This window comes from Zea mays, chromosome 3 (assembly GCF_902167145.1).
Source record: "Zea mays cultivar B73 chromosome 3, Zm-B73-REFERENCE-NAM-5.0, whole genome shotgun sequence".
In the NCBI taxonomy this organism is placed as follows: domain Eukaryota; kingdom Viridiplantae; phylum Streptophyta; class Magnoliopsida; order Poales; family Poaceae; genus Zea; species Zea mays.
The window spans coordinates 21,649,001-21,655,994 of record NC_050098.1 but is presented as its reverse complement, the minus strand read 5'-3'; the positions used below and the strand labels follow the sequence as shown (position 1 = coordinate 21,655,994).

Below are 6,994 nucleotides of genomic sequence, written 5' to 3'. Positions count from 1 at the left end.
ACACAGTTGGCGCACCGGTGGCACACAGTTGGCTCACCGGTGGCACACAGTTGGCGCACCGGTGGCACACAGTTGGCGCACAGGACAGCCAACAGAGTTTTCTGAGAGGAGGCACCGGACTGTTCGGTGTGCACTGTGTCCGCTATTCACTGTCCGATGCACGTAACGGCTAGCTGTCAGAATTAGCCGTTGGCTGCACACCGTTGGCACACAGTTGGTTCACCGGTGGCACACAGTTGGCTCACCGTTGGCACACTGTTGGTGCACCGGACTGTCCGGTGTGTCAGAACTAGCCGTTGGCTGCACAGCGTTGGCGCACTGGCGCACTGTTGGCACATAGTTGGCGTACTGTTGGCTAACAGGACTGTCCGGTGTGTCAGAACTAGCCGTTGGCTGCACACCATTGGCACACAGTTGGCTCACTGGTGGCACACAGTTGGCGCACCGTTGGCACACAGTTGGCGCACCGTTGGCTGACAGGACTGTCCGATGTGCCACCCTTACAGCAGCCTGCTTTTCAACGGCTAGTTGAGTTGGGGCCTATATATACTTCACCCAACCAGCCATTTGAAGGTGTGGGAGCCCAAGCAACATACCAAGGCATATTGTAGACATTTCCAAGTGCTCAAACACCCAAGTGCTTAATAGAATCACTTGGTGATTAGCGTAGGTGCTTTGCGAAGTGCTTAGGTTAGTTAGACCGCATTAGCGCTTGCTCTAGGTGAATCCTAGTTTGTTGAGTGAGTTTAGACAAACCACACAACCCCTCGGCTCTTGCGTGTGCCATTGTAATTGTACCGAGTGGGGCGAGAGTCTTGCGAGACCGTGACAACCGCGTTTGTGTCACGGCCGCCACCGTGTACCGGAGAGAACGAGGCCCGCAGCGTTTCGGCCGGAAGCTCGATACTGGAGACGGCGGGGAGCGTCCGAGAGGAGCCAGAAGCGGAGCACCACTTGCGCGTGGAGAAGGCCCACAGCTCTCTACGGAGTTACTCGACCGTGGTGCTTGGCCCTCGCGTGGGCTTCCCTTTGCGTAGGGGCACCAACGAGGATTAGTCGGGACCTTGCGTGGTTTCGGATACCTCGGTAAAAATACCGGCGTCATCCATGAGAGTTTGCTTCTCTACTTTGCTCTTTAAGTTTTACGGTAGAGATAGCAACACTTAGACAAAACCTAGATTGCACTTTCTAGTTTGATTATTTGCATAGGTTTTGCTCTAGGGATTTATTTGTGGCCTAGTTTAGTAAAAGTTTTAGAAGTCCTAATTCACCCCCCCTCTTAGGCGTCACCCGTTTCCTACAATGATAAAAAAGAAAGGAATATCTTCATGCCGGTGAGCGGGTATAGGGATGACAAAAAAAGAAAGGTATATCTTCATGTCGGTGAGCGGGTACAGGGATGACAAAAAAAAGAAAGGTATATCTTCACATCATGTGCTACACATTCTTTAATGGCATTCTATTGTTTCATTTTTTCTTGGATGATAGCTTGGTCAGTTTTTTTCTTACTTGTATATTAGATTAGATGGTGGTATATGCAGATGCGCTTTTGGTTAGAATTCATAGCACAACTCATTATCTATATGCTGCTAGGGTGCTAACACATAGTTGATGGTCTGAAATATTTTCTCTTGTTGTAGGGTGAGATTATGAAGGTTTAATTATGCCAGAGATCAAATAAAAACATGTGTTGAGTTTCCAGAGTGTTTTGTATGTAAGTAGTGCACATTATATTTTCTTTTCATTTTTTGTACCTTGTATGTTTTAAAATTTAAAAAATGATTGGGTATCTGAGCTCCATGCCTTCTATAGAGGATTGCTGGTCAAACATGAGCTATCACTGAGAGAGAAGAATCATGTCTCTGGTGTTTCTACCTGCGTGGTGTCTCCCCTTCAATGCGTGCCCTCTTCCCTCCGGTTCTCCCTGATTCTCACAGGTGGGTTTTGCACTGGCACACTTACATTGGTGCTCTTTCTTTTTGCTGCTAGCACAAGTACTATACTACTATGACCTACCTAAGAACTAGGAAAGTTTATGTTATCGAATCATCAAACATGTTAGTATCTTGTTAGTATTAAGAATAAGCAGTGAATCATTTACATATATTTCTAATTTGCCTATGTTTTTTAGCGAAAACAGTAGGGGAAGCCCTAAACAAACTAGTTCTTGAGGCATTTGGCAATGCAAAAAACTATCAGGAACAATTCAAGGTAATGAACCAAGTGGTTACTCCACATTTTTGGGTGGTTACAAAACTGCTTATGTAACTTCCTGATTTGGTGTTTCAACTTATCTTTGTTTTTTACAGTCGTTTTGGAATTTTTTTGTTGAGATTCAGTTTGATGCAAATGGGAAGATATCACGAGCTGCTATAAGGGCCTATCTTGTTGAAAGATCCCGTGTCTGTCAAATATCTGATCCAGAAAGAAACTACCACTGCTTTTGCATGCTCTGTTCTGCACCATCAGAAGTAAGAACATGTTCTCTATAAATGTTTTTGTGTATCTTGTAATAATACTACTGAGTTTGTTTGTTGTACTGATAGTTTGATAGCTGATTCATTAATACTATTCCATATTGTAAAACAGCTAGATACCATGATTGGGCTTGGGGTTTCCCCCGCCACCCTATTCATGTGCAACATCTAATCATGAGATCTACTACCTGTTCTTGGCATAAACTATTCTAGAGATCTACTACTGGTTCCTTTCACCTCCTAGTTAATTCAATTCGATAATAGCATCACGCCTCATTGTTATGCCTGCCTTTCCTCGGCTTTGTCAGTGTTTTGACTCCCCTAGGCCCATATGACTTATTACCAGAACCATATGTAATAGATACAGAACACTCAGTCATAGTTATGGTAGTTGAGGGATACCTCTTATTCATCATCGGGGATTTGCCACATATTCATAGAAGGATACTTTTTATTCACCTATGGGGAGTCACCATCTGTTGATTATATGAAACTTAGCTTACTAGATGGAATCAGCTTTCTTCTACTGGCCCTTGAGCGCAATTTTAGCTGGTTGAGTCATAACCTGACGTATATACTTGAGCTCACCATCTGCTTAATAAGCTGTGACAGGGAGACTTCTTTTATCGGGCATTTGTAATTTGAATTTCTTTCTGGTAGTTAGGTACAACTTCTTCCCTGTCAGTGGTCAGTATCCATTGGCTTCTGGATATAAAGAGTTAGAGAAATCGGCTTCAAGTTTACAATTAATTAGAGAAGTTACTTGGCTAACTTCTAGAAACCATTATATAGGGTCTGTCAGCATACCTTCCCTATGAACAGAATCCTAATTTACACTATGACATGTTCAGATGCTTCTTTAGTCCATTATAATTCTATGCAGTATCTTTCTTGCATTATATTTTCATATTCACATCTTATTTTACAGCTGAAGTGTTGAGTGGGTATTTGTGTTTGTTTGAAATCTGATGAATGAAATGTTCTCAAACTTAAAGTCCTCCATGTGCTACATGATGCTTTATTTTTTATACATATGTTTCAAAATTGCAACACCATTTAAGTTTGCTGGTATTATTTTTAGGATTTTTTCTTGCAAGGCTGGTTCATATTTGGACCTGATGTGAGATCCTTGTTTCTCACCATATTCCCTTTTCTTGCACCCATGGTGGTCTTCTACATATTTGTGCCTAAACATTTTATCAACGACTTCCCTGGTCATTGGGGAGTTTTAGTTATGGTCATAGCGATTGTCTTCACAATATACGTAAGTGTTATTTTGCTTTCTAAACTTTTTTGAGGGATTTTATGGAGGCTTGTCTTCACAATATATTAGTTGTTGTGCTTGACCTTGCAGATCCTATGCATACCGATCTATTAGAGCTCGGTCGTCACCGATCAAAAAGGTTGCAAATAAGCTGTTTACAATTGAAATCATGAGTGAAAACATTGATGGAGGGTCTAGGTAATTCCTTGCAAATAGCCATTTATCAAGTTACGATGGCTGCTTGTCAAAATGAGACAATATTTATATATTTAGTTCAACTAAGCTTATATGTTCTAGAATAGAGACTCCATAGTTTTTATAACACAACTTCAGTTAGCACCTAAAGATGTTGCATGTGTCCACTTGCTTCTCAATTTATGTTCATGGTACCCCTTTCTCGTCTTTTTAGAAATCATGTTTTCTTGAGAATTAACAATAACTTCGTCACTGATGATAACTTTACAAGGGTGGCAAATAAAAGAGGCCAAAGGTTATGTATACAAGGGTCGACACACGAATCATTTAGGAAGTAGGAATGACAGGGAATAAGTTGTACCTAACTACCAGAAAGAAACTTTTGACTATTGGAGAAAAATATGTGACTCATGTATTTCCATTTACTCATGTGAAACAGTTACAATCATAGGTAGAATGATTCATGACCATCATATGATTCCTAAGAATGAAAAACATAGGTCTAGAACTGAATTCGTCTTTTACCTAATTCTTTCTGATAGTTCTTTGACAGGTGACATAACTCCTTTCCTTTTTTGTGACAGACCTCAATGGTGGCCTAAAGCCCTAAAGGAACTTGAAGTGGGTCACTGATTTTGTATAGGGTACAAAAGACTCCATCAGCCATCCATTCCATCCTATTTAGATAGTCTTCTAACTCACCTCCTTTTTGGTACTTATTGTTTTGTATTATTCTGATGTACAAGGTATGTAATATCATAGAGATAAATAAGCCCCTGATGTTACAGCTAACTAATAATTACTGTCTAGCGGCAAGTGTTTTATTGTCCCATTAACAGTTTCAACAACCCACATTTTTTTTTATCCAGTGCGCATAACAAACTCACTTACATTGAACACACTGCCACTATTTTTAACCTTGAATCAGGCTAGGGCTTCATTAGAAGAAGCGAACACCTCCATAACATAAACTGGGTCACCAACCTTGATGATCTTTCCTTCGCCCTTTCCTGATAGAGATTCCTTGCAGAGAAAATTCTATTCAAAGTACACCTAAAATAATTTATTAAAGTGTTCTATTGTCATTGTCAATGATCCTAACGACCATACCAACTTGCAAGGCCAAACTTGCAAGGCCATAGATAATTTCTTAGCAAACTAAGTTGGTAATACGAGGAAGATAGGCTACATAAGGCAAATACATGTCGTTTATTTTTATAGCTTGGATGAAGCACTTGGTCGGACCAAAATGTTCATAGAGTTTCAGTTGGTTCGGTGCCAGGTACTCCATCCTCTTGATTAATGGTTGGCACCTAAATTAATCAACACAGTAACTAAATAAACAATAATTTTATATGCATTGGCTTGTTGAAGTAATGTACACCATTCACCATTGTATAATTTGTATCTACTATGTCCGAGGGAAAACACTGTTAGTCTATTACAATTATTTATTTCTCATTTTTACAATGCCCAACTAATAATCAAGTAATAACCATATTAAAGTCTACGAATGATCAAGAGATCGACCTTTTTATTCATTCGGTAATGGCAGGGTGGAAAATCAAAAAAGGTGGGGGTCTGTCAGGTAACATTTCTGTCCTTTTCACATATGCAATAGTCATAAAACTGTAGCAATTTCTTATACATCAAACAGTCATCTGCTATGGTTGTATGTTATCTTTATACTTGCAGCATGGTGATACGTGATAACATATCATAATGATGTTTGTTATTCTATATCTACGTTTTATACTAATTTTTAACTCTCATGGCAACGCACAGGCATATACCTAGTGAATGTATGAACTATAGAGTGCTTGCTCAATCGGTAGAACGAAGATGTTGTCAACTCCCCAGCCCACGATTTGAAGTCTTGTTGACTGGGTGTCCACTGTTTCTTTCTTAATAAATTGAAATCATGTTTCAGAGTTTTATATGTTGAGATCTGCAGTGTTTTCCTGTGTAAAATTACCTTTTGTTTTTGTGCTAATATAAAATTTCTGAACATCAGGTGCAACATAGCCCTGAATTTCATGATTGCACTTTGGTAAATGAGGGTACCGAAGAAAATGGGGATGCTTTGGTGGTGCATTTGTCTGAACATGACCAGGGCTTAGTAGCTGGTCAATTTGCAGCGTTCTATAATGAAAATTTATGACATAATTTAAGTTCTATTACTTGACAGAATTTCAGTTCTATATTTTCCTATCTAATCAAGTTGTAGTGGCTGATAGAATAACTTACTATCTAAGTGAAGTTCTGGATGTTTGTAGAAATATGGCGATTGTTTTCAGTAGCTTACACAGACTGTTGGGATTAAGTCGCATTTAGATTTTGAGAAAATCATTAGGAGCTGCTGAGTTGTTCGGCTGCCCAGCAGTTGTAGGTGTTTGGACTGTTGCAGCTGTAATTTATAGAGATAAAATACTGTAAAAACCGCAACCACAGTCGAATTAAAACCGCAACAAGTCGCAGCGAACAAGCAAGTACCCACACATTGGAATTAAGTGATTTAGGAAGATTCCAATTCCCTTGTATTGAGATTTATTTTTGGATCTCTTAAAGATGGGCATGAACAACCCTGAGAAAACTGCATGATACAACTCTAAGCCCTGGAATTATAAATGTAGTTAAGAAACAATATGTATGGAGAATTATGTAGAGATAGTCTATTATATTTTCAGTTAACCTCTAAAGACCCTCAAGAGACCCTTTATTAAATTAGGTTATACACGCCCTTAATTTAAAGGCCTACCATGTCACCTAGGTTAAGGCTCAAAGTTTGACTTTTTAATAATAAATATAAAGCATCACAATTTAGTTTACTATATAAATGATTATGCATATATTCAACTGCGAAATCACATTGCTGAGGCTCGGCTTTGTCGAATCCTGCTGGTTATCTTTCATTTAAAATTCTAGTTTTCCGGATGCCATTTTCACAACCAACTCGTTCCATCATTAACTAAATTGTCACCAACTAGTATCTCGAACAAAATTATATATCTAAAAATAAGAGTGTTGGCGCCTTTTTAGGTCAAACACCTAACAAATC

The 6,994-nt window shown here is 39.4% G+C and overlaps 1 long non-coding RNA gene across 1 annotated transcript; it reads left to right on the top strand.

The window, feature by feature from the left end:
* Positions 1-575: 575 nt before the first annotated feature.
* LOC103649826 (uncharacterized) lies at positions 576-5,223 on the top strand. The gene is made up of 8 exons (XR_563731.3): positions 576-1,417; positions 1,641-1,714; positions 1,813-1,937; positions 2,132-2,211; positions 2,310-2,471; positions 3,559-3,741; positions 3,832-3,939; positions 4,521-5,223. It is a non-coding gene; the product is annotated as an uncharacterized lncRNA (long non-coding RNA).
* The last annotated feature ends 1,771 nt before the right edge of the window (positions 5,224-6,994 follow it).